At 45.6% G+C, this 27,033-nt stretch overlaps 1 protein-coding gene across 5 annotated transcripts in view; it reads left to right on the plus strand.

Moving 5' to 3' along the window:
- Positions 1 to 27,033, plus strand: part of CACNA1B (calcium voltage-gated channel subunit alpha1 B) — a 475,079-nt gene that overhangs the window by 81,075 nt on the left and 366,971 nt on the right. The gene's annotated exons all lie outside the window — the stretch shown is intronic.

The following is a 27,033-nucleotide window of genomic DNA, read 5'->3' on the forward strand; positions in this document are numbered from 1 at the left end:
CCTGAAACAGTCATGGAGGAGTTTGTGACCATTCGATCTTGCCATCCCTTGGGGAGCTCTGGTGAACAAACATTCCCCCAGATCCTGGTGAACACCCCTGATAAACTTATAGGTGGCCACCAGATCACCCCTGAGCCTGCGCTTTTCCAGGCGAAGAGTCCCATGGCTCTGAGCCTCTCATCATAAGGTCTGTTTTCCTGACCTCTGATCATGTGCGTGGCTCTCCTCTACACTCTCTCAAGCTTCTCAATTCGTCCAAATCCGAATCTGAAGATTGATGCTGATTTGGAGAATCAGCGATTCGGACAGAGACACAGCTTTAAAAGTTTTTTTCTACATACCTCGAGGTACCAGAGCGGCCTGTGATTGCTGCGATGCTGGGGCGCATGGAGTACTGGGGACCCTCCACCTGCTTGGCAGTGACCCAGAAGTGGACCGGAAGTACTTCCAGTCTACTTCCAGGTCTGCCGGGGAGTGCGCTGGGGCCCCCCACCATGCCTCCCTGGCTCGGCAATCAGCTGCAGGAGGACTCCAGGTGTCCCCCCCAGACCCAGGAGGCATCAGTCACTGAGCTGGAGGACTTGGGGGGCCCCCCCTGCGTGCCCCCCAGCAGACCCAGAAGTGGGCTGGAAGTGCTTCTGGTCCACTTCCGGGTCTGCTGCCAAGCACGGTGGGGACCCCCCCGTGCTTCTGTGGGACGTTCCATGTGCCCCAGCATCGCAGCATTCATGAGCCGCCTGGTACCTTGAAGTATGAAGAAAAAACATTTAAAGCTGTGTCTATATCCGAATTGCCAAATCTTTCCAAATTTCTCCAAATCGATTTGGAGGGTTCCAATTCCATTCAGAGAGATTAAAGGGTCCTCTTATTCGATTCAGATTTGGAGATTTGGCCACCGAATCGGGCCGAATCTCTGCCAAATCGAATTAGGGACCAAAGCTTCACACAGCCCTACTGACTTGGTGTGACGGTGTTGGGAGGGGAAGCGGGGTTGACCTGGCCCACGACAGCTCACCAAAACTCCCTAAATGGCCCAGATAATTGCGCAACCCTGGATTATGTAGTCATTTTGCAGGTTTGTTATTGTGTTGCAATATAATATATTGCTAATCCAATTAAGTTTTCACACAGTACTTACATTGTCACTGCAGGGTTTTTTCTGGTTGTTTGTTTGCTTATTTTTGAAACTCCTTAGTATGAAGCCCTTTTACTAAAACCTTGAGAGACTGGAAATACGTTTATCTGATAAGAGTTAGAGATGATAGGAAAACCTGTAAAATGGAGGTGAGCAGGCTGAGGCTCCTGTCAGGGCAGGTGACTCCAACAAAGAGACTTGAGTGAGGGTGGAGAGGAGTCAAATTGAGGAAGCTCGGAGGCTCATAGCTGATTCATAATGAGATCTTCCTCATCAGAGGGTTTTCTTTATCCCTCTTCAATCGTTCCTCCCTCGCATTAAAACACAATCCTTGATTCTCAGGTTCTTTTCAACTGGAGTGGCAGTTGCTCTATCAGCACATTCTCTGTATTTGCAAACACAGCATCTGGTTTTCTTTTTTACAGTCCAAAAGATAATTACTGGTAAACTTGAGATCCATGGAAACAGTGTTACCAGAACTCAGTAAGCAATTCCCAATGAATATTTTAGTAGTCAAAGTTTAGTTCTTTATCCTTTTTGTCAGTTCTTCGATCTCCATCCTCACTTGTTTGCTCTCCTGAGTCATCAGAATTTTTGCTGCAAACACATTTTACTCTCCATATGCTTGTTGTGAGTATTCCTGCCATCGTTGTTTATTCACTATTCACTCTGCCTGATCAGTCGCTTAAGTCAAATGATGCAATCTCTGCTCTTTAATGGGGTAACCTATGGTTAGTGTACCAGAGGAAATTGTTGTAGGATAGACCAGAGCCTGTTCTGGTTTGTGAAAGCAAGAGATGAGCAGGTCTAGGGAACATTAGAACATTTTAAAAGCTTTTCCTTCTCCCTCATGCAGGCATTATATTTGGTTGGGAATCTGATTCCCATATTTGAAAATAAATGGGCTCTTTCCTGAACTAAAGGTATGGAGGGAGAGAAAGGGGTGGGGGTAGGTTTCTTGGCTTGTTAGCAATTTCCTCTTGTCTCAATGATCCAGTATATTTTTGCACATATGTGTACAGTTTTTCTTTGTCTTTCCATGAGGACTGACAGTATATAGTGCCAGGGTCTGGATAGGAGGATCTCTCATCCCACACCCTGCAAGTCACTTTGTAGAATGGAGAAACTGAATTTGACTTTCTCTACTTGGTAGCATGTTACCAACTATTAATGAGATATGTGTTTAAACCCCCCCTTAATGGATTTATCTCTGGCCTGGACCCAAAACCTCTGGATCTGAAAGAATGACCCTCCACTGCATGCGCTGAACAACCAAGTCTGCTAATATGGAAGGAAAGAACAGACTCCTAAACCTCTATGCATTATTCAGCCAGTAAAGGGGAACAAACAACTTTGCTAGCTCAGTGCAGGTTACACATATATTGTCCTAATGACAGATAGTCAAACTACCCCTTAGACTGGGGACAGACATTCAAAAGTCCAAGCCTGAATTGATTCAATCTGTGCAGGTTAGTCTAACCTGCAAAGATTAAACCGATTTGTAAGTGAATAGTCATTCCCCTTTCATTCTCGAAATGCAGGCATATGCCTGCAGTGGCTCAGGTCAGAAGCCCAGGGGTGCTACAGCAGCCCTCCCTTCCCTTCTACAGGAAAGCTGAGCTGGTGGGGTGGGGAGGGCATGACCAGGCCCTGGCAGGCCTGAGTAAGACTGAGGAGGAGTTTAAGCCTCCACCTTGGCTTGTGGGGTTCTGAGGGTAGGGGAAGAGGGAGCCTGGTCAGACCCCTGTGGCAGGGGAGGAGGAGGAGAGCTCTGCCTGCCCCAGCAGTTCCCTTACTGCCAGGAGCAATCTGGGCAGCGTGCCCAGCCCCAGAGGGGGACTAGAGGTGCTGTGGGGGCTTATGGATCTGCAGTGAGCCCCCGCGGTAGGTGGCTGCTGGGCTCCAGGCCCGCTGGTACCTCCAAGCCAGCCCAGGTAGCTCGCTGCCAGGCCAGCTGCCGCTTGTGAGTGCCAGTCTAGGCTGTGCTCATGGGCAGGGTTCGGCTTCCCTGTCACTGAGCTGCAGCCACTTGGGATGGCCTGGCCCTGCGGCCTGGCCTGACCCCACTGTTCAGCTGCCTTGGCCGGGGCTCATCAGGGCCAGGCTGGGCTGTGGGGGTGGGGCCATCCCAAGCAGCTGCAGCTCAGTGACAGCTGCTCCCCAGAACAAGGCTGGGCCAGGCTGGGCCGGGCAGTGCTGCACAGAACCACCCCTCTCCAACCTACTGGGGAAGAGGGTTGGAAGGGGATGAGTCCCTTTAACCTGGTTAAATGTAGTATCAGACTTAACTGATTTGGGTCAAACTGGTTTATGGAATGTCTGTCCCAGACCCCTTGCTGGTTTAAATTAAATCAAACTGTCCCAGCATCCCAGCATGCTCTCTGCTCCATAGCAGGGCTGCGCCCTCCCCTCTGCTCCCTGGCTGCAGCTCTGGCAGTCTCTGCAGGGGTCTGCCTGGCTTCTGCTCCATCCTTTCCCTCCCCACTCTCTGCTAAGCACCATTCCACCATCCCTCAAAGACACCTCAGCATTAGCTAGCAGACCACATTCTGGCAATCTCCCAGCTGTGGCACACAGAACAAAGGCAGAATCAACAGATAGCTGGTAATGTCCCTCTGTTGTTTTCTTACTGAGCTGATAAACACTGAGTTAAGGGTGATAAACATTCCCTGCTGGGCTAGTCAGGAGGGAGGAACCCCTCCCTAATCATAGCATCCTGCTCCGTACTGGCCACACACCCCTCAGCTCAGCTCAGCTCAGCTCAGCTCTGTGCAGGGGAACGGAGGGCTGCTCTAGTGCCACCTCCCCTCCCCCCGGCTTCTAGCTTGGGTCACTGCAGGCATGTGCCTGCATTTCTGGGATGTCTGTCTGGTCCAAAACTGATTTAGCCGAGCCAGGTTAGACTAACCGGCAAAGGTTGAATCAATTCAGTCTCAGGCTTTTTGAATGTCTGTCTCCAGCCCCAAAGTTCTGAAGCATGAGATTTAATTCTAAGTTTTGAGTTACTGTGGATCTGCTCACATATAATGAACATATTCATGGACCAAAAAGGAGGAGGGTGGAAAGAGGGGTTTCAGCCAGAAAGAAATGACAATCTCACCTCCTCTCCAATGCACCCAGATGCTATGTTTGCACAACCTTGTTAATTAGCACCAGCTCTCACACCCCCAAGTGTCTTTGTTTTGTTTTAGTATTTCTTTAAAAATGTAAATAATAAGCTCATTTGTGGAGGGAAAAAAGTCAATAGGGCTGGGATGCTATTGGGAAAGCTGATATGTTCTGTAAACCATCAAATAAACTTTTGAAAGGGGGGTTGAAACATGCCAAATTAACTTAGCAGTGTTTGTGCCATTTAAATGAAGGGGGTTTTCAAAAGTGCTTGGCCAATGTACAAGCAAGAGTCCTGGTGACTTTTCCTAGGGCATGTACTTTTAAATCATGAAGGTGTTTCTAGAAGTCCCACTTTGCATTACTAGAACCCTGATTCAGCAAGGCACTTGCACATAATCTTGAGGCTCTTCTCCTTCTATGAGATCACCATTGCATAGATAAAGTACAGTTTTATAACTTTGTTCTCTTTATTGGGACAGGAATTAGCTGTCAAAGGGAATGCCATTAGCCATGACTTAGACCCCCAGAAGGGTGGTGCAGGCACCTACCCTGGAGATCTTCAAAAGGAGACTGGGTGCACACCTTGCTGGGCTTATGTGACCCTGCTGGACCTGATGATCTCACGAGGTCCCTTCTAGCCCTAAACTTCTGTGAATCTGTGTGTGGGTAAAATGCAGCCCAGGCTTAACTTCATTCCCGTTGAGTAAAGCACTTAATTATTCTTGCCTCTGTATTTTGCTGACTCTGTCTCAAAAATGATAAAATTGATAGTTGTCCATACATATTGTTTTCCAGAACCTAAAATCAGTGAACACAGAAACATTACCTTTCCTTTTTCCTTGGTAGCTAGAGATTTCCATTTCTCTTCCTTCACTTTGTTTTCCTGTGTCTACCCTCAAGCAACTCCCAACAATCCAAGACAAGGAGGCAGTCTCTCGTTTAAAACAGCTTTCTCTGCTTAGATATTTACAACCATGCAACAAATCCAGTAGGGTTTTCTTTAAAAAAAAAAAAAAAAAAAGCTTGACTCTTCAAAATCTGTGTAGTGGGAGAGAAGGATGTGTGACCTACAAAGCACACTTCTTGCCAAGAACCAAAAATAGATAGCTGCTTTACGCTTCATTCCAGAATTTGTTCTGGCGTGGCTGCTTTCTTTTTGAAGTTTCACCTATAGTGCCTGCACCATCCTCTTTGAATATGAGATACAGCTAGCCTGAAAAGAAGAAAAATCCTGTTAGGAACAGAAGAGAGCAAAGCTGAGTTCCAAACTGGCCCTGTTTTGTCATTTAATTCACTTTCTGTTTGTGGTCCCACCTGATCATGTCGGTGGTTGGGGTGCTGGGCACTGAGGAGCAGGGGTGGTGCTGAGTGGTTTCCTCCTTGCATGGGGGCTGCTATGAGCTGTTGCTGCTGCAGCATGAGTTCCACAAGCATGGCACGGGAGGCGGTGGCTGGCAGTTGCATTCTGCAGCTCTCACTAAATTGGTGCCTGGGGCCTATGCCCTTCTCACCTGACCCTAGTTATGCTACTGTCGCTTATCGGATGTTGTGGCTGGCAGGAGAATGGAAGGGAGTGACCTTCCCTAGTTTGGTTATTTCTAAGAAAAAACATTGCGGTTAAATACCTTGTTCTCTTTGGCCTCATCATCTGCAAACATTTTGAGCAAAAACATGATTGCATCCCACTTGTTTTCCTGCTGAGGTTTTTTTTAAGAAGTCAGTCCCATGGGCTGTGTCACACAACGTAGACAAACAACTCCCACTCCTGGACAACATGGTGAAGACAGGTAAAATTCGGAAGTACTTTGTGCCTCTTAAGGACCCACAGTTCTTGCAGCTTTGCCCTATTTTTTTTTTTTTAATGCTTCAGATATTTTTAGATTGTGAACGACAAATATAGCTAATGCATTCAGTACTGACGTCAAACCCAAAGCCAGTGGTTGACGGGAATAGCTAACGTTTTATTTAATCATCTTGGTAAGCAATTTTTCCCTCCTTTCCTTTGCACTAGAGAGAGAGGATCTAGAATGTCAGTATGAGCCAGGCCAGTTCCTCAGTAGCCACAATGAAGTTTTTTTCCTTTGCTCTTAGCTACATTGGGGCCTAATGTATAGTCATTTATACCACAGCAAAGTGACCATCACTTTGGAAGTCCATCTGCATTGGTCTTATTATATCAATGCAAAAATCGCTCTGTGCACATAAGGCCTTTGGTATCAAAAGCAGGAAAGATAAGGCCCAGTCTCATAATATGTGATCCTTCTTAGCTGGGAATTTGTGGTGCTCAACACTGTTAATGCAAAATCATTGAATGATGAGGATGAAAAACAACAAACACGCCCGTAAAAGCAATTGCACCAGGCCTGGAGAGTGTTGATTGACACATTTGGAATTACAGGCTGTAAAACCACTTTATTTATTTGCTTTAATGAGACAAACATCTCTGAAACTTCCATTGTGCACCAAGTGGCAGGGGAGTGGTACAGGATGCCGAGCCTTTTCTTGTGGCTGGCATTGTCACAACCGGTTTATGCGTTCTGTTGCAGAGTGAGGAGCTGGTGGGGGAAGAGTCCCAGATGGGAGTGCTGGCTTAACGAATAAGTGATACAGAAGGATGGCGCTGTGGAGGCGGGCTGCTGTGTGGAACCACCAGCTGAATGACTTGCATGTATGCAGAGAAGTTCATCTCAATATCTCTGCAAATGGCTGGGCTGGTGACGCTGTTGTGGATTCATTATTCTAGAGTTTCTTTCTTTCCACCCTGCTAACCCTCTCCTTCTCCCTGCAGCCTGTCCAGTTCTTGCTGCATCTTTGCTGTAACATTTATTCTCTTTCTCCTGCCTTAGCCTCCTCAGTAGCTTTGCAACATGCCTGTCATCAGGCATCCCAGCCCGGAAGGGGCTGCCATGTCACATGGCTGATTTGGGGCAGAGCTGTACCAGGAAAGGGGAAGCTGTAGCACAGGAGGCTAGATACAAGGGGGTAGGTAGGCATGCTGTCTGTACTCGCAAACCATTGGGAACAGGTTTTCAGAGCATTGCTCTGGGATTTTCTGTGTCTGTAAAGCCAACCCTGGGGAAAAGGGTCTTGGACTAAATGTCATCTGGAGCCTTTTTTTTTAATCTTTTAGTTTATCTGTTCTTACTGGCTTACCTTGCCTTTTCCTTATTCTCGTCAGTGCTCAAGCCCATCTCTTCTCTTACTCTGAGACTCTCTTACCAGGCTTGGTCAGGTCTCATCCCTTGCTGTACTATACCATGCCATGTTGCTGTTGTCCCAAATGTTATTTTCCCAGTTGTCTTTCTCTTCAATTGATCTGAGCCTTCTCACCCTCCTCAAATCTCTCTTGGCTTTCAGGTATCTTACCATTTCGGCTTTGGGCTCCTTTACCCTTTCCCTATGCTGATGCCTACACTGCACCGGAGGGCATGATTCCACTTGGGCAGCCATCCCTGGTGTGGTTCTCTCTCTCTGGCTAGGGACAGACATTACACACAAACCAGTTTAAGTGATCAGAAACTGGTTTAAACCTGTAACAGGACAGATGTTAAGTGCACATAAGCCAGTTTGAAAATGGCTAAAACCGGTTTGAGATAAACCTGGTTGAATGTAGTATCAGACGTAACTGATTTGGCTCAAACCGGTTTATCCAATGTCTTTCCCAGACTCCTTTCTGGTTTAAGTTAAACCAGACTCCCCCAGCATCCCGGCATGCTTTTTGGGTTGGACGGGGCTCTTTGTTCCACAGCAGGGCTGACCCCTCCCCTCTGCTCCCTGGCTGCAGCTCCAGCAGAGACTGCAGGTACAGCAGGGTCTGCCTGGCTTCCCACTGCCCTACCCCCCCCTCACTGCTCGCTGGGCAAGCAGGCCCCCCCCCCGTCTCCCACACTAACCCCAGCCCCACAGACTCTAGGCATGTGGTATGCTAGCTTATGCTGAGAGGTATCTCTGTGTGTGAGTGTCTCCAGCTTCACTGGGATAGGAAGACAGAACAGGAGCCACCAAAGTCTGTGCCTGCTGAGCATGCACTGAGGTGGAGACTCATTCCTTGCTGAGAATCTCCTGCAAGAACATGGCATGCCCACGTTGTTACTAGTGATGAGAAAAGCAGCTAAAAAATACATGAGGTTCCACTCTCCCCAATCCCTGTCATCTCTTCGTAGAACCTCATGTGCTTTATAGTCCTGAAATGTTCTGGTGAGCTTCTGAATTGTTCTGTGTCTGATCAGGGCTCTACAGGGCTGCCCTGAAATGTCATAACAAATATCTGCTGTCTTGTTTCTAGTCCTATTGTGTAGAACTGGGTGATCAGTAAATAACTAACCACATTTTTCAACATTAAACCATACCAAAGAGGAGCACAGAACCAGTTTAGTCATTGTTAGTGCACCAGATTTCAGTGAAAAATGAGTCTAGAAACCTTTAAAACTCACCTTGTTTGTGTCGCTGTGTGTGTGTGTGGGGGGGGAACCTTACTGCATATGGGAGGCTAAGAATCTTCCTGCAGGACCTTTTGATCATACTGTAATGTTTCTAGAGAGCTGCTGCTTCTCAGAAGCGTCCATGCTGGAACTCTGTATTTCACAACACGAATCAGACAGTTATCCTCTCTCCTAACTAGCAGTACAGGAAGGACAGAAGTGTCACAACCCCTGGTTATATCATTCCTCGAATAGAAGGTTCTAAAAACGTGAGGAGTTGTAGTTATTTCCCCTTCCCAAATAGGCCATCGTTTGGCCTTAATGGCCAGGATGTTACACTAGGTTACCCATTCTGGACTTAAAGTCTGTGAATCTTCAGAGTTTTCAGAATAATTTCTATAGTATCCTATTGACTCAGGCTGAAATGTTTAAAGGTCCCACCTATGTCCCATTGACCTTCAATAATTAGCTGCCAATGAAAATGTAAGCTTTCATGCTTATTCTATTCAAAAGTTTTCCATTAGAGTCTGCTTTCTACAGATGTTATCTATATGTAGTCCTGCTCTGTGTTTGATCCAAGAATATCAAGTGTTAATTAATTAACTGCACAGCCCTCTAGTGAGGGTCAGGTGAGTTTAATAAATGGAGAAATTGAAGCGCGCCTAAATGGCTTGGTAGCAGAATAGAAGCTAAAAGCTGAAATTCTTGGGACCCCACCATTTCTCACAGCTTGCTGCTACCTCTATAAATTATTCTGGTTTGCCTGGTTTTGTTTCAGTTTGTTTGACTTGCTCCTTTGCGATGAGACTGAACAATCAAAGCTTTAGCTGATGCAGTTTCACAAATGAGAATACCCACCTAAAACGCACGCTCCAAGGAAGAAAATTGAAAATGCAATAGAAGTAATTGTTTTCTGTACCCAAGGCACTGGAAAACTCACGTATGAGGTATCTCTTTTTAAACAGAAGGTGAAAAATCTACAATCTAGCATCTTTTTAAAAAGGGTAGATTTAAGAAACCCTATGTTATAGTGGACTATTTAAAGGACTGGGAATCGGGAACTGCTGGGTTTGAGTCCCAGCCCCTGGCCTGTCAAACCTTTGTGGCCTGGATAAATCCCTCTCTCCCTTCTGTGATTAAGCTGAGGAATGGGGACAAGGATGCTTCCTGTACAGGGCTGTTGTAAGGAGCAAGTAAGTGATTTGAGATGCATCGAAGCTAAAAAGTGCTCAGCAATTAATTGAATGCCATTAAGATAAAGGCATATAGGAAATAGGGGAACAACTGAAACTTTGGTACACATAGGTAAGGTACTTATAGGCCCTATAATACCACATTGCAAGCACCAGATAATGCTCCTGTGTGTGTGCACATAAAGATCATTTTTGTAGGGTTTATAGAATACCAGCATCAGTTGAATAAGATATATGGAAATGCTCATAGAATTGTTAGTTCTGTTTGCATTTGGTTAGTTCAGGTTCACAGAATAACACTGTAGAGAGCATAGTAAGGGTGGAGTGGTGTTGTAGCTGTGATGGTCTAGGAAATGAGCAAAGCACTGAGGGTTGTTCTGGGGTTTTTTTAAGGACCAACTGAGTTGCTGCAACTCATATTTCCTGCCTAGTCCTTGCTTATTGCTCTGACACTTGTGACTATCAAACGCCTATGTCCAAATATCATTACTTTGGGTTTTCATAATAATTACTCAAGATTTCTCTTCTACTGTTGCTTCTCCCTGGCGCATTGTCCCCCTTTAAAAAATCCTTGTCTGACACTGCTCCTGATTCTTGCAGACTTAGAGCTTACCCATTTGGATAGGAGCCACCGGAGGCTAGTAGCAGAGAGCTTTGCCTAGTGCTACTCCAGTTTCAGGAAGAAACAAGGCAGGAGCAGAGCCCAGCTCCCATGCTATGAGGGGAAGGTTTCCCATGCCCTAAGAACCATTGTGACATCTCAGCAAATGCTGGGGAAGTGGGTTGTAGGTAATTATTAGGGCTGTGCGAAGCTTTGGTCCCTGATTCGATTCGGTGGAGATTCAGCTCGATTCGGTGGCTGAATCTCCAAATCCAAATCGAATCAGAGGACCCTTTAATCTTTCCGAATCGATTCAGAACCCTCCAAATCAATTTGGAGAGATTCAGACAGAATCAGCAATTCGGATGCAGAGCCAGCTTTAAATGTTTTTTCTACATACTTCTAGGTAGCAGGGACTCTGAACTCTGTGGTGCTGGGGTGGATGGAGCATCCCACAGAAGCACAGGGGGCTCCCCAGCGTACTTGGTAGCAGACTCTGAAGTGGACTAGAAGCACTTCTGGTTTACTGGGGAGCATACTGGGAGGCCCCCCTGCGCCTCCTCCCCCGGGTCGGTGACTGGTGCCTCCTGGGTCTGGGGGGCACCTGGGGTCCCCCTGTGGCTGAGCCGGGGAGGGGTGGGGGGCGCCCAGCACGCTGCCCAGCAGACTTGAAAGTGGACTGGAAGTAGTTCCAGTCCACTTTTGGGTTTGCTGCCGAGAACATGGGGGGCCCCCTGTGCTCCTGGGGGACGCTCCATCTGCCCCAGCATCACAGCGATCACAAGGTGTGCTGCTACCTCAAGGTATGTAGAAAAAACTTTTTAAAGCTGTGCCTGTGTCCAAATCACTGATTCACCAAATCAGCATCGAATCATCAGATTCGGATTCAGCCAAATCGGATAGGGCTCATTTCACACGCCCCTAGTAATTTTCCATCTCAAAATTGTTGCAGAAGGGCATGATGAGCCTTCATACCTCCTGAAGGGAATGGGGGTTTGATCCCTTGCTGCTCTTTTCATAGATCTGGTGCTACAGCATAAACCAGTCTTGCCCCACTTACACCTTCAGTACTTACTACATTAGGACTCATTTATTATTTAGGGAGAGATGTCTGTAAAATTGACTCAGAGACCCACAGCAGGTACCTCCTGGCTGTTCACCAAGTTGTCCTATCTTCTAACCATTGCCCAAAGCAACCTGTCTTTCTCATGCCCCTTTTTCTCTTCCTGCCTCTGTCTCAGTGCATCTTATTTCTGACTTCTCTCCAGCTGCATCCTCCAGGTAACAATGTTCTTTCTCCACAACAGTAAAACCAAACAGTTTTCTTAATAGAAATGTCTCTTTATGCTATTATGTGGTTTTTGCTTTGTAAACAAAAACTGCTGCTCCCTGGATTAAAAAAAGTTACATGCAGCAGCTTTGAGATTTAAAGGGTCAGGCTTCAATGTCAGCTGCAGAGGGTATGTCAATCCAGAGAGGGGTTACTTTACATTTACATGTGGTGCAGTCAAGAGTGAAGTCTGGACCTATGCCCTCACATTGATCAATCCACAGGGCAGTGATTTTCTGTTCTAACTCAGTTTCCTCATACATTTATGTTGTACATTATTATGGAATGCAATCTAATTTATGAGGTTAGAGAGATTAGTTTAGAATCAGGCAAGGACAGACAACATGTTTGCATGTGTAGTCATCATTGTACCCATGCAAAAAAGTAGAAGACATGATGTAAACACCCAACCTGGGGAAGTTTGTTCAATCAAGCCCAATCATTTTCTCAGTCAGAAGTAAGAACTTACTCTTGTAAATTATACTGGTTTAGGTGTTGTCTCCCCATGTCCATCTGGAAGAAGCCATTACCTGAAGGCAAACAGGCTGTTACCTGCTTCTCATCACCTTGTGGTGAGGTATAGTAATAGTGCTTACTGTATCAAGTTACCCCATGATAGCTTATAATAGCTCCCCTATGATAACTGCGGGTCTCCTGACCTCGGTATAATATACATTGGTATACAAAACCATCTGTCCATGCCCTTCATCTGTTAATTTGTCTAATTGATCCAACCTGTGTATGCCAGATGATAAAAGCATATCTCTCTGTTTTTTTGCCCTAGTCCTAGTCTTGTAGTGGCTCTGAATGTCCTGTTTAAAAATGAAGGATATTCTTAACTGTACACACCAGGCAGCAGTAACTCTATTTAGACTGTAGACTTTTAAGGCAGGGCAGATGTTTTTCCCCCCAGAAAGGTTCCTTATTGCTCTTGGGAAACCTTGAGTTCCTGGGAGGCAATGCTAATAAATAATTATCCATCTAACAGGAAATTTGAAAGAGGGAAAGGTCAGTTTTGTACCTTGTACTTGGAGTGATATTTGTGGGATTCGGAGCAGAACTGAACTCATCCTTTTAGTTTAGATGTAACCAGCTTGGCCAAAAGGACATGTCTTAACCATGCTACAGATACTAAAGAAGTTACATAAGCAACTCTATAAATGTGCCATAGAGTTGACACCTCCAGTTCTTCTGCAGACACCCTCTGCCATGGTATTTATAGTGTACCTGCTGGTGGGTGGTGTGATTCCTTTTTATTTTTTTTTTTACTTTCATTCATGAGGGATGATGCTGCACATCCCACTCATGAATGACACAGTCATCCTGAGCTGCTGCAAAACATAAAAGCTCAAAATCCTGCATGAGAGTGCCCACTCAGATATCCTGTGCAGGGCTCTGATCAGAGAGACTGTGGGTGCTGCTCAAGGTATATGTTCCGGCAAAAGGTTGCTGCCCCAATTCAGCTGGATCTCTCTCAGGGATTGGTGTGTCCTAAGGAGCTCTATGCAGAGCTGCTTTCCGGGTTCTTATGGGAGACCTGATTCAGCTCCCCTTCTTTGCCTGGCATCCTGTCTTCTCCTCTGCTGACCCAGGCTTCCTCTGACAAGTCTCAGCCTCCTCAGCTCCCTAAAGCCAAAGCAACTAAAGATATCAGATCTCCAACATGAGATAGATACCTGGTTATCAAAAAGTGCTGACCCACCTGCCCTTTAGATATAATGCCCCTTTATTGTAGTATTCAAAACCCCTAGTCACTTGAGATAATCTTACCTAATCTTTGCATTAGCAGGGACTGCTGTTCTACCTGCATGTCCCATCCCTGACATATTTTAGCACTTCTGTTCTTCTGCTGCATCCTCCTTTCCTTTTCCCAACAGGCCTCAACTCCCTCCCTTGGTACCTTGATATGAAATAGTCTCTATCTTCACCAGTCTCTCCTGAGGAAATACTTTTATTTTCATAAAGGTGCTTTGGGTAAATGTGATATCTTTTATTAGACTGACTAAATAGTTGCAAAATTGTTCTTTGCAAGCTTTTGGGCACAAACACCCTTCTTCAGGCATTTGGAGAGCCTGCTGGTGAACTGTGTGCTCTCCTGGGTAGAATAGAAGCCAAAATCTATTTTCATATGAGCTACTCACCCCCCTCCCCCCTCCTCAATCTGGCCTTTGCCCCTTTCCACCATCATGCCCTGAGTATGTCTGAGAAGGGAGTGGAGATCTAGACGACCTTTATGATTCTCAGATGGAATTTCAGTGTTTTTCAGAGGTTCTTTCTTTGCTGTGCATTTGGTGTTTTTTGTGGACCTTTGTGAGCAGCTGAGGAAAAACACACAAGATACAGAGACAGAAAGTAGAGAATTGAAAGCAATGACTCTTTAGAGAAAGGTGCCAGACTGAAAGCCCTGGTGTCTGAATGCTTCCATCTAGCCACAGAACAGGTGCAGCATGGGCAGTGCAAGCTTTCTTGCCAGCAAACCTCAAGGGACCCATCTCTATTCAGCCTGGCACCTGTTCAGCCCTTGGCATCTCTCCCAAGAGTGCCAACAAGGGAGCTACTTGTGGCAGTGACTCTGAGAAGCATGGATAACTGCCCACTGGGAACTGGACCAAGACCAACAACTCATTTCATATCAGCCACCAAACAGCCATCAGATGGTAAGTTTTGATCCTTGCTGCCCTGGGCTGGATTCAAACCAGCAACCAAATGGCTAGGTGAAATGCTCTCTGGCTTGGTTATCCATTCCCTTAGCTGTTTGGTGTCCTGGCAGACTAAGTGCTGCAAGGTATATGTGCCTATGCATTCTATACCTAAATGGCTACACTCTGAGCAGAGTAGCATAAAAGTACCACGGCAGTATTTTTTGCCATGCTGCTTTATGAATGTGAATGTCACAACAGTAAAATCCATTTAAATGTCTAATATGAGATTGAACACCCTTGGAGGATAACAGCATTCTGCAGCCATTTATACAGCTGCTGAGGGTTTGGGGGCTTTCACCAAGAGGAGTGGAGGAGAACAGATGAAATCTGTTAAATGGCTACAGCTTCTGGGTACCAACTGGTCAAAATATGAAAAGTCCTGGACACATTAAGCAGATAAATCCATTAAGTATGCAAATCCAATTGTAAGTCTCTTCCCTTTTGCCCAGTGATTGAACATACCAGAAATGAATCCTGCCTTGGAGCCTAATAAAAGAAAACAGATTTTAAAGAAATATAATTAAGTCAGTTAAAACAGCATGTTTAAAAGGCTGCTGTGCTTATGGCTCTCCAGTCCTTTCCCATTTCTGCTGTCAAGAAACCAAATAAGAACAAATGTAAGATGCCCTTGGAACAAAGCTGAATTCGGACTCTGGGTACTTTCTATGGATTCTTAGCAAATATGTCCTGGGGCAGGTTTCTCTGTCATATCTTAGTGAAATGGGGTGCAAAACTGTTCATCCTCACATTGAGGACTCGCAGGTAGAAGCCCACACTGTTTGGAGAGCAGCATTCTCAAATGCCCTGTTACTACTTCATCCTTCAAAAAGGTTCTTTGCCCTCGCATTTGGAGGGTGAGCAACTGGACTTACAGTCTCCATCCCAAGAGAGTGAGAGGAAAGACAAGAGGCAGGATTTTTGGAGAGAGGAGAGATGGAAAAAGAAAAGTGGAAGAAGGAAGAAATACGGGGTGGGGGGCAGGGAGAAAGGAACAATGAAGGATTTTTTTAGACAAAGAACCACACTGTTGAACCACTCTCAGTGTCGCTGCTGTCTTTCTTGAAGAGAAACCAGGCTCTCTGCTTGGCTGATGGCCTCTGGGTCCCTCCTCTTATTGACAGCTAGTGAGGAGGCTCCCTCATGAGATATTATCAGTGTCTGCCCACTGAACTCAGCTCATTGTTCTTGCTTGGTGTTCATTTGTGCTCCTTTTAGAATCATTTGTACCAATCCTAAGTGGAACGATAATACTACCCAGTTGAAATGGCAGCAGCCCCAGCCCCAGCCTGTAGCCCCTTTGCATTGCTGTAAGTGCAGTATGGGTATACAGCAGGGACGGGCAATTATTTCAGGCGGAGGGCCACTTACTGAGTTTTGGCAAGCCATTGAGGGCTGCACGACAGGCAGCCAGCGGCAGATAAATATATATTTTCTTAATTTTGGGGGGGCCCCGCAGGCCAGATAGAATGGCCTGCCTGGTGGGCCACATCTAGCCCCCAGGCTGCATTTTGCCCACCCCTGATATACAGCATAGTGAGTACTTGGTTTGCCCGGACTGGCGGCAGACCTGATTGAGGTCCCTTTTGATTCCCAACCCTGACACTGTCCAACCAGTAGGGCTTGAGGTGGCCACCAGCTGGACATCTTAACTCGTTCTGACTTTGCAGGGGAAGTGGGGAATTAAAAAAGAGAAAATAGTTCCTGCCTGTTCCCTCTCCCATGCTCTGGGGAGAGAGAAGACGTCTCCAGAAGGCTGGAGGGAGAAGGTTGCCAGCTGTTCTGATTTAACCACAAGTCTTCTTATATTTTTATATTGTTTTCTATAAAGCTCTGGCTCTTGGGCTTGGGAGTACATGATAATCTTTTGCGTTTTTTTTAATATATCCCTGGTCCTTGCGACTGGAAAAAGAACAAAAATCCAATAACACCCCCCACCCCCATTCTATCCTACAAAAAACCTTCACAACAGAATTGCTGGATGCTGCGAAGAGCAGAAGACAATCCCTCGGCATCACTTGATTTTTTGAGTCAACCTCATGAGCTTTCTGGGACCTGATTCTTTAAATTCGAATGGTTGGGATTGGCAGTAGAGCCACTGTAGGCCCAGAACCAAGCCATTAAACTTCACTTTTAATTGAATTTCTTAAATTAAAGACACTAAATCAGGCATGTTTCTGCCTGGAAGTGCTAGACCTCGCTCCCCTATTAATAATGCTGTGATTTGGTATGGCAAATCCCATGCCATAAAAACATGATTAGAAAAGAGACAATAAACAGAACAGCAATCATTAACACCACCTAATGCCTTGTATCCTTGACAATATTTCTTTTTCCATTTCCTTTTCTAATTTCTAGTAATTGAGCTCAATGAGCCTGCTTAGAACTGATTTCTTGATACAGTTTTCTTTACATCTACTTCTGATTTTTGGCCTTGCTCCAGCTTCTTGCTTGATGGTGCATTTTATTTTAGCTTCTTAATTTCCTGTTAGAGTTGTCAACAACATGAACCCTCCTTGCTGTTTTGCCTTTCCCTAAATACAGCAGATATAGTTCTTGAAAAAGTTAACTACCTGGCTGCTGCTAAGCCTTCCAGGTACAATCAGGTAGAGGGCACCTGCTGTCTGGGTAGCATGCTGGCTACACCGAGGCAGAACGTACCTGCTGCACTATTGAATGTTCCATGTACAGTCGGGCAGAGAGAAAGCTCTTGCTGTGCAAATGTATTCACTACGCACATCCTCACATTCCTTTGATTCTAGTGGCACCGTAATATAATTGAGAGTAGAGCAGTTGCATCAGAGGACCGTGAGCAAGGGGCTGATGTTTCTTTCCCTTCCAGAAAATCGTACATTTAACAGAAATATTATGAACTGGAAAGGAAACCTACATAGACACTGCCATTAAATCTAAGGGATGAATTCTCAGCTCGTGTAAAGAGACATTGTTCCAATGATCTCATTAAAGCTATGCTTATTTATGTCCACTTGGAGCCTGGCCCTCTTTCATTCTCTTTCTAGTTAGCCATTGTAATATAAAACACTTTTTTTGGTTTGTTTCTATCCAGGAACAGCAGAAATGGGGTTTGTGATACTGAGGTAATACATTGAAAATAGAGACAGGCAGAAGCACCTTTTGGTGATTTTCTTGTTCTCCCTAACTCTCCACAGCAGAGGGATATGCCATTTTGTAGTACATTTTCTGCTCTGAGAGCTTTTTCTTACATTTGCAAAACTTAGCCACTACAATCCTTAAGAAGCTGTTTTGTAGTTTTCTCCAGACATATTTTCTCTTCTTAGTTCTGTTTTTTTGCTGATAGCACACCATAGTCTTCCAGGGACAGACTGCTCTCCCAGACCTACCTGGAATATCCCAACCTGTGTGTATGTGCTGCTTCCTATATCCTGGATTTGATGCGTCAGTCTTGTATATGTAATCACTTCTGAGATGATGGGGCTACTTTTTATCCCACTAGATATGTAGGTTTCTTTGAGCTGGTGGTCATGTGATTCATTCTCAATGCCTTGTGCATGCTGTTGTCTGGTGGAACATGATGTCTGAATGTAGCCATTGCTCATTCTGGAGTCATTGTAATTGAGGAAATAAAACGTATGTTTTAGATTGTTATTCGAATGCTGATCCACTTCTTCAGCTGAATCCTCTCCCACATGCACATAATCATTGTTTATTGTTTACCTTGCTGCAAAAATTAACCAGCAAGTGCCGCTGCAGAATAGAAAGGAAAAAAACAATAGTTTAACCTCAATTATGGTAAAGATCTTTTAGGGTCTTCATTGCTGAAGACTATAGTGGGTATCTTAGGCAACATGTGCATCCACCTCCAAGTGAAACGGTTTGGTTTAGCAGTCTTTGGATTGGAGAACTGGGGGGACCCCAATATAGCACAGCTAGTGAGGGCTTGAGTAGGTAGTTGACATAAAACTGGAGCTCAGACCATTTCTGGTAATCACAGACAACAGGCATTTTTTTTTTTTGTAATGCAGATAGTTGTACCTAGCTCAGGGATCTTCCCAAGTCTTCTCCCCTGCCTCTCAGGAACCTGAAAACCACTGGAGACTTGGGAGGCTTCTCAGGGACAGAGTTGTCTCTCAGGGCTTAATACAAGGATGCCTACCTCTATCCCACTGGAAGGCCACATGGGGCTTCAGGACCAGGAATTTTTACCTGTGTGACTCAGTGGATCCTTGCTGAAGATGTTCCAGCTCTTTCCTCTGCCTCCAGGATTTTGGATAAGGTGAGATGAAGAGGCCGAATGCAAAGTTCTTTCTATAGCTGGAAAGGAGACAAATAAATGTTCTCCTTGCCTGTGTTCTTTTTCAATACTAAAATAGTTACAGAATATTAGCCCTGTGTGGGTCCATAACTCACCTTAGCCTCCCATTTTTAAAACACCTTAGTAAATGTAGTGGGTTTTTTTTATGCCGTTCATTTTAATAAAACCAATTCTGTGTCTTGGCCTTGGACCTACCTACCTGTGATGCTAACTTCTACCATTTTAAATTTTATTCTACTGTCCCATGTTGTGTTCTTTTTCCCCAGGCAGAGTGGGCTAGTTTTATGACTCTAGCCCAGGGCTAAAAAAACAGTTGTTTTAAGTTTCTGCTGATTGCCATAGAGTAACTATATGTGGCTTAGAGCATGTACCTTAATAGCTCTGTTATGATTCATCTTTCCCACGTATAAAGTGAAGATAATGAAAATGAATGAGTTGCTGGGAAGGAGTGCTGGATGGGGAGGGGGGTTATGAGGCTGAATTATTTAATTTAGCCTCATAACTGGTGTTATGTTAACTGGTGTTAAAATGGCCTTGACTTTTCAGATGGAAACTACTGTGCTCTTGCAATTTATTATGAAGTTGGCGGGTTTCTCTGTGGGTGCAGGGGTCAACCTACATGCTACAGGTTGGGGATATAATTACCCCCACAGATGCCCAGCTTGGCTTATAAAATCTGGTAGGGTCACAGTGCAGGGCAGGGGAGTTGCATGCCACAGACCATGTGAGCTGAGGTCAGTACTTACGTTCTTCTCAGGATGCACTTAAAACTATTTTTACATCCTCAGGTAAAACATTAATACTTTTTGGATGGTAAATTTTCACATCAAGTGTTCTGGAATTTGGTTTCAGGGCAGAACCAGGAAACGCACGTAATAATGGAGGGCATTCCTGGTTATGTGAGAAGCAAAATCTGATCCAGCAAGGCAGTGATCCAAGAGAAGCTCAAAATTTTAATGATACCAGGCACCTAATTCTAAGATGGCAATGAAATATCAAATATTTGAGTTCAGTCTAGAATGGTGACTTCTCTTTTTAGACAGATTTGGCCACCCCCAGATTAGGTTTTATGTAGCTTCTTGAATATTACACTACTTCATCCCCCTCCTTTCAGAGATACTAATTCATTCATAAATATACACTCAAACTCACTCACACTCACTTGTCCCCATGGCGTCATCCCACATGCTCAGTCATTTCTACTCAGACACACATACACACATGCTTTGCCAAGTTTTCAGCCCCCTCTTGACATGAAAAAATAGGAAGATAAATAATTGTTCGTGTTTTTTAGCACATTTATTTACGTCAAAGCTCCCCACCCCCACTCTGGCTCCATATAAAGGCATTCTGCCCATAGTTACTACTGAAAGGGACAGTATGATGCTGCTGAGTTGCTTCTTCTCTGAAGGGTAATTAAACTGTATGAGCAAATTGCTTTGAGCTACTTTTCTGCATGGAGCCCTGTTAACTTCAGTGGGGCACTATGCCAGCACAGCAGTCATAGGATGGAAGTATATCCACTTCTCTCTTGGGTTGTGCTAGAGGGGATGGTGGTGTGACATGGTGCTGTTCCTCAGAAAGGCCTTGTTGGGTGGTTTCAAAATAGTTGGTACTGGGAGGTGGCTGAGGGTCTCATCCTATTGTATTTTGGAAATCCCAAGATACAAAGTAGAATGAAGCCCGTGTAAACCTGTTACAGCAAATGGGACTAGAGTTAGGCCAGTGGGAACACTTTTGAAATTTAGCGCCAGCAGCAACAATGGTGATGCCTGAGAGTCATGTCATTCATATCTGTTCCATGAGATGATTACACCATGAAAAGGGAGGTGTCAACATATGCCACCTAGTTGAGTGAATGCTTTTAGAAGCTGATATGTATTTAAGGAGCTCTGAAGGATTTTTTTGGGGGGAGGAGGAGGGGGACAGAGGAATGGGTTGGAGTTTGTGCTTGCAAAATGTTTTAACATTTTTTTTCAGAGTTAAAAGTTTCAAGCATCCTTTCTGTCCCTGCCAAAAGCTGACACTGGAATACTCAATCCTGTTTTCCATCAAAATGGGTCTGATTGGCTGGAAATGCAGTAAACAAATTCTCTTCTTGCTCTCCAGATACTCTTTTGCCTCTTGTGCCTCCATCATTTCAGGCAGAATTACTCATTTTTGTTTAGGAGTCACTCACGTTCCATACAAATGTGGAGCTGTCTGTTATCATTGAAAATTATTTACAGCAGAAATAAAGAATCAAAAGGCACTCATGTACACCAGGCAGAGGGGGAGGAGGGTGGATTTCACTCACTGCATAAATCCTTCATAAATAATTTGTGCGTGCCCTCTCTTTTGGGGTTTTCGTTCTAGCCCTATATCTGGACCCGACCTGGCTGAGGGTGTGAAGCTCCATTTTAGGGGAATCATAACCAGCGTCAGCAGGTTATAGTGAATAGGTAGCAAGTTTATTTGTTTAAGGAAAGGAGACTTAATTTTTCTTTTTTCTCCCTGTGCTTTTGCAGAGAGCAGAGATTAAACTCTTTTTGTCTGCTACACAAATAATAGGGCCGTACAAAGCTTTGGTCCCTGATTCAATTTGGCAAGGATTTGGAGTGTCCCACAGAAGTGTGGGGGACTCCCCAGTGTGCTCAGCAGAAGATCTGGAAGTGGACCAGAAGCACTTCTGGTCCACTTCCGGGTCCACCGGGGAGCACATTGGGAGGGCCCCCCTCACTCTCCTGCCTCAGTGACTGGTGCCTCTTGGGTCTGGGGGGGCACCCAGGGTCCCCCCATGGCTGATTGCTGAGCTGGTGGGGTGCAGGGGGCCCTCCAGTGCACTCCTTGGTGTACCTGGAAGTGGACTGGCAGTACTTCTGGCCCACTTCTGGGTTCACCGCCAAGCACATGGAGCCCCCCCCCCCCCCCCCCCCCCACTCCTGTGGCACGTTCCATGTACCCCAGCACTGCAGTGTTTACAGGCCGTGCTGGTACCCTGAGGTATGTAGAAAAAACATTTAAAGCTATGTCTATGTCCAAATCGCTGATTCTCCAAATCAGCATCAAATCTTCAGATGCGCCCGAATTGAATCAGGGACAGTGATTTGAATCAATGAATCAAATCACTGTCTCTGATTTGGGCCGAATCCAAATTGAATAGGGCCCGCTTCACACACCCCTAATAAATAACCCTCAGTTTCATACAAGTTATTGTAAATATAATGTAAGATATTAGTAACTTTTCTTCCTCTTACTTTGCTTTTGTAGAGTGCTAAGCACATCAGCAGTGCAAATCAAATAATTAATGAAAACTTAACTCTGTGGGAACAGGCTTTTAGAGAGATCAGGCTGGAACAAAGAAGAATCATAACTGTGCCAGATGCCTCCCAGGGAAGCCTGCTCTCATGAGATCTTTCACACTCTAGAGGTTGAGAAGCATCCTAACTGCTGGAAGCAATAAGGAATGAGTCTTTTCCTTGCTGATTGTTGTATGGCATGCCAACTGCTAACCCTGTTCTCTGGCAGTTTACATAGGAACTCGGGGCATTTGTAGACAACACTTTAAAGCAGGTCAAATGCCTTTTGCACCTTTTTAATGGCATTGCTGTTTGCACATTCAGCGGCATATTGCATGTTAATTCTAGCTGCTGTAGCACATTCAGCAGCGTAATGCGCCTTAAATGACTTCGGGACGCAGCAAATGACTTTGGTGCAGTGCAAAGTAAAACACCTGTGAGGAGTTTTAGTTTCCTACCTACAGCTGCAGAGGGAAGCAACGGGCTCCGTGTGGCTCAGGGGCTGTGCAGGCAGACCATGCAGGCAGCCTGGCAGCAGCCCAGGAAGGTAGGCTCCACAAAAGGAAAAAAACCAAACAGCGGCAATCCTGATCTCCCCCCACCCCCACCCCTGAGCCTGCTTGCCTACCTGAGCTGCGTGGGGGCCCAGTGCTTCCCTCTGTGGCTGCGGGGCCCCCTGGGTACTGCCTGAGCTAGGTGCCTGCGGGTGGGTGCTGCCTGGGCAGGGGTGGACGCTGCTGCTTTGGAGGGAGGCACCAGCCCCAAGCTCAGGGATTGCTCTGCCCACCAGCAGCTCGCTTTCCCCTCCCCACTGCTGGAGAGGCAGGTGAGGATTGGGCTTCAACACAGATGTACACTAAGGCTGTGTGAAGCTTCAGTCCCTGATTTGATTCGGTGGAGATTTGGCCCAATTTGGTGGCTAAATCTCCGAATCAGAATTAAATCAGGAGACCCTCTAATCTCTCCAAATCAGATCAGAACCCTCCAAATTGATTGGAAAGATTCGGCGATTCGGACATAGACACAACTTTAAATGTTTTTTTACATACCTCTAGGTAGCAGGTGGCTCATGTATGCTGTGATGCTGGGGCAGATGGAGCATCCCACAGGAGCGCAGTGGAGTCCCCAGTGCATTCGGCAGCAAACCCAGAAGTGGACCAGAAGCACTTCCTGTCCAGTTCTGGGTCTACTAGGGAGTGCACAGGGGGGCCCCCCTGTACTCTCAGCAGTGGAACAGAAATACTTCCTGTCCTCTTCTGGGTTCACCGCTTAAAAAAACACTGCTTCAATTTAGGAAGAATTAAACCCCCATGTCGTGTACAAACGCTCATGGAGTGTTGGTGTGCTTACACCACTTGCCCTGGTGTTATGAATGAGGCTATTGGATCTCTCAGAGATGCCAATCTTTTCTCTGTATTATCTCTCTCTCTGTTTTTTCCCTTTTCTTTAAAGGCACTTACAGCATTATCAGGAATCAAACAGTTCTAAAGGTTCTGGAGAGCATCTCGGTGCTTTTATCTTGTGCCTAAAGCATTACTTTTTTTCTCCACATTTTTAATAATTGCTTTTTTCTCCACCCAGAGTCCTATGCTATCTCTGCAGTGGGTGGTCAGACCCTTGGTGCCACCTGTGGCTAAGGACTGGCACATGCTGCCTTTTCAAAGGGAATGTGAAGTTGGGAAGACATGTTAGTAAGCATTGAGGAAAGGAGATAGGGACTGGAGAGATGAAGTCTTCTGGCTGACTTAGAAAAGATGGACTTACTATCTGCACCTAGGAGAAGCTATTACATCATAGTCCATCTGAGGTGCTTTAAGTTCCAAAGAAGATAACACTGATACAGTGGCTCCTTTCTGAGCCTTGGCAGTCTGTGCGTTTCCTGTCTGGCAGATCAGGGCACTGCTGAGATAGCAGCCTCACTGCCAGTATCTTATAGACAAAGTACTTGGCATTATCCTTTATATTCAGCATTGTTATGTTATTTTTCACATTAAAACCCCTTGGGAGAGGGAGGGAGGGGAGAAGGGAGCTCTTGCACTGTGACTTTGGATCCCAAGTGGGTTTTGCAGTCCTTTTTGGTTTCACTCTGCGGGCACAGAAAGAAGCATGTAAAGTTCCTGTGGAATATTTCAGTTTAATGAAATAAACCAGGTAACCTGATAGGCTGTAACTGTGCTAAACATACCCAGGTTTTAACTATAATAATAGCAATGCACATATTTAGCCCCTTGAGATACTCAGGGGTATCTCAAAATGCTTTAAAACATTACTTACTTTATGAAAACCACAGTGAGAGAGGCCAGTATTGTCATCTTGATTGTACAGAAGGGAAAATTGAGGTACAGAGATTAAAGAACATGGTCAAGGCTACACAACAGATCAGTTGCAAAAGAATGCAGGCGTTCTGGCATGGAGCTACTTATTCTAAATGCTCAGTCACACCTGATGTCTTGCCTGGTTCTTCCTTCCCCCTCTTTAAATCAGTCATAGGTTCTGCACTATTTAGAGATTGGTACTGTAAATAATTGATTGCTGTCATTTTGTATCACTTGCTATTACACTGCTAGGATTGATGCACTGTTCACTGTGTCACTGTGATGGAGCGTTACATAAATGGAGGCAATGGATTGTTAAATATTCAAATCAGACCTGCCACTCCTAACGTGACAGACACGCAAAGAGCAGATTCATTTGCAACCTTCAGCTGAAACATCATCATCACTGAATTTCCATCTTTTGCTAGCAAGTCTAATTAAGAGTCCTTGGATTGGGAGAGCCAGAGCTCAGAATGCCTGTTCTGCCATTCTCCCAGTAATCTTAGCCCTTCCCTTCTTGTCGGAATAAGGTAAAGGTCCAGGAGCCATCTAAGATCCCAGAATGGAAGTGATCTTTTCTTTGACTGTGGTGGAGCTCTTGGGATCAGATAGCCATGCCCTTGAGATTCCAAATCCAGTGTTTCCCTCCTCCATCCTTTGTCAGCCCATCCAAAGCAAAAGAAACAGCTGTACAGTAGACACTCCCAGCCACCTTCTCACACTGTGCCTGCGCTGTTGTATTTGCACAATTTACGGTTACACTTCTACAGCAGCAGCTGTGCACACAAACCAGGCCAACTTCTGCATATGCATTTGCCACAAGTGCATCTAAGCCTGATTCAATAATTGTTATATCCTACAGCTGGCCAGCTCACTTCATCCCACAAGGGAGAGGCTAAAATAGCAGTGCAACATGTGAAGACTAGTTTTGCAGGCAGCACAAAGTACCTTCTGAGTGAGATCTCTACAAGATGACTCACTTTCCTTAGGGAATCAGGGGGTCAGGCCACAGGTTCTTCTTTGTAGCATTACTTCCTTTACTCTTTTTGGAAACAGATGCTAGGTTGGGTCACGTTCCACATTGTCCCTTGGAATGAAGCCCCATGTGAGATGGTGCAGAAGCAGTGGTCAGGTAGAAAGAAAAGACAACTCTTTAATCCTTGGGTGAAGGCTTAGATGTTTTAGAGCTCAGTCTGTGTATGCAAGCAAGGGATTATGTACATGTAAATGATTATTCATAGAGCAGATACAGGTTTAGACTCTGTGTATACATTCACCCCAACACAAAGGCCAAACTAGTCCCTAAACTTTAGAGGCAGATTTGGTGAGTTTGGCTTTTGTGTTGGGGTGACTATATACACAGAGTAAACAGGAATAAGTGTTGACTGCTGGTTGTACTTCAGCTCAGAGCTGTTGCTTGGCTTCTCATGGTTTTGCATTTTTCATGTGTTTTGCATTTTCTTGTAACATGTATTTGGCTTCTTTTGTTTCTTCTGATATACTGTTAATCTCTTCTGTTTGGAGTCAGATCAGGCCATGTGGCAGCAGGAGGTTTTAAGGGCTGGGCAGTATGATACTCTCTCTCACTATTCATATGGTAGAATGATGTCCTGGTACATTTCTCTTGTTAATCAAACTAACAGGTTTGAGGAATCCAGACAGGAAGTATTTTGTCAACCTGACTAGCCAGAGGAGCAAGAATTATAGGTCACAGGGTTAGAGACATTACGTTCCCAGCTGAGATGCAACTATTGTATAAGGGCCATGCTGGGAATGCTACCAAACTTTGGTTTTTCTAGGGTGTTGTAATAGCCTCTTGGGGTAATAGCTAGTTGGTGGATTTCAGGGAAGCCCTAAAGTTGCTCCAAACCAGGGGTTGGCAACCCTTGGCACACGTGCCAGAGTGTGGCATGTGAAGACATTTTCCTTGGTATACGCACCTTGCAATGTGGACCTTGACAGAACAAGGAGCAATGGTCTCAAATGGCAGCAAGGGAGATTTAAGTTGGATATTAGGAAAAACTTATTCACTAGGAGGGTGGTGAAGCACTGCAATGGGTTACCTACAGAGGTGGTGAAATCTCCATCCTTGGAGATTTGTAAGGCCCGGCTCGACAAAGCCCTGGCTGAAATGCTCTAGGTGGGGATGGTCCTCCTTTACATGACCTCCTGAGGTCCCTTCCAACCCTCATTTTCTAAGATTCTACGATTCTATGGGATCCATGGCAGGGGAAACATGAGGGGCCCAGTCCTTGTTGTGGCCCCTTTCCCGCTGTCTGCCCTGAGGCATGCATGTACCCACTGCTGGCAAGAAGCTGGACTGGGGATCCACGAACACCAGTGTAGCTTCTTGCAGCCTTTCCACCACCTGCTGCAAGCAGCCTGGGCTCTGTGGCGGGCAGCATGGGCCTATCCTGAGCCCAGACTGGCTGGGACAGGCAGCTGGGAGGTTGCAAGCGGCTGTACCGGGGTCTATGGAACCCCAACCTGGCTTGCCACTGGTGGTGGGTGCACACGTGCTTTGGGGCGGACAGTGGGGAAGGGGCTGGGGCTGTGTTGCCATAACAAGGATCAGGCCCCTTGCCGCTCCCCTGATATCTGCCCCTGGCATGCCAACATCTTACAAATTGAGGTTGTGGGGGTTTTTCGCACTGTG

Source organism: Alligator mississippiensis, chromosome 12 (genome assembly GCF_030867095.1).
Source record: "Alligator mississippiensis isolate rAllMis1 chromosome 12, rAllMis1, whole genome shotgun sequence".
Taxonomy (NCBI): Eukaryota; Metazoa; Chordata; order Crocodylia; family Alligatoridae; genus Alligator; species Alligator mississippiensis.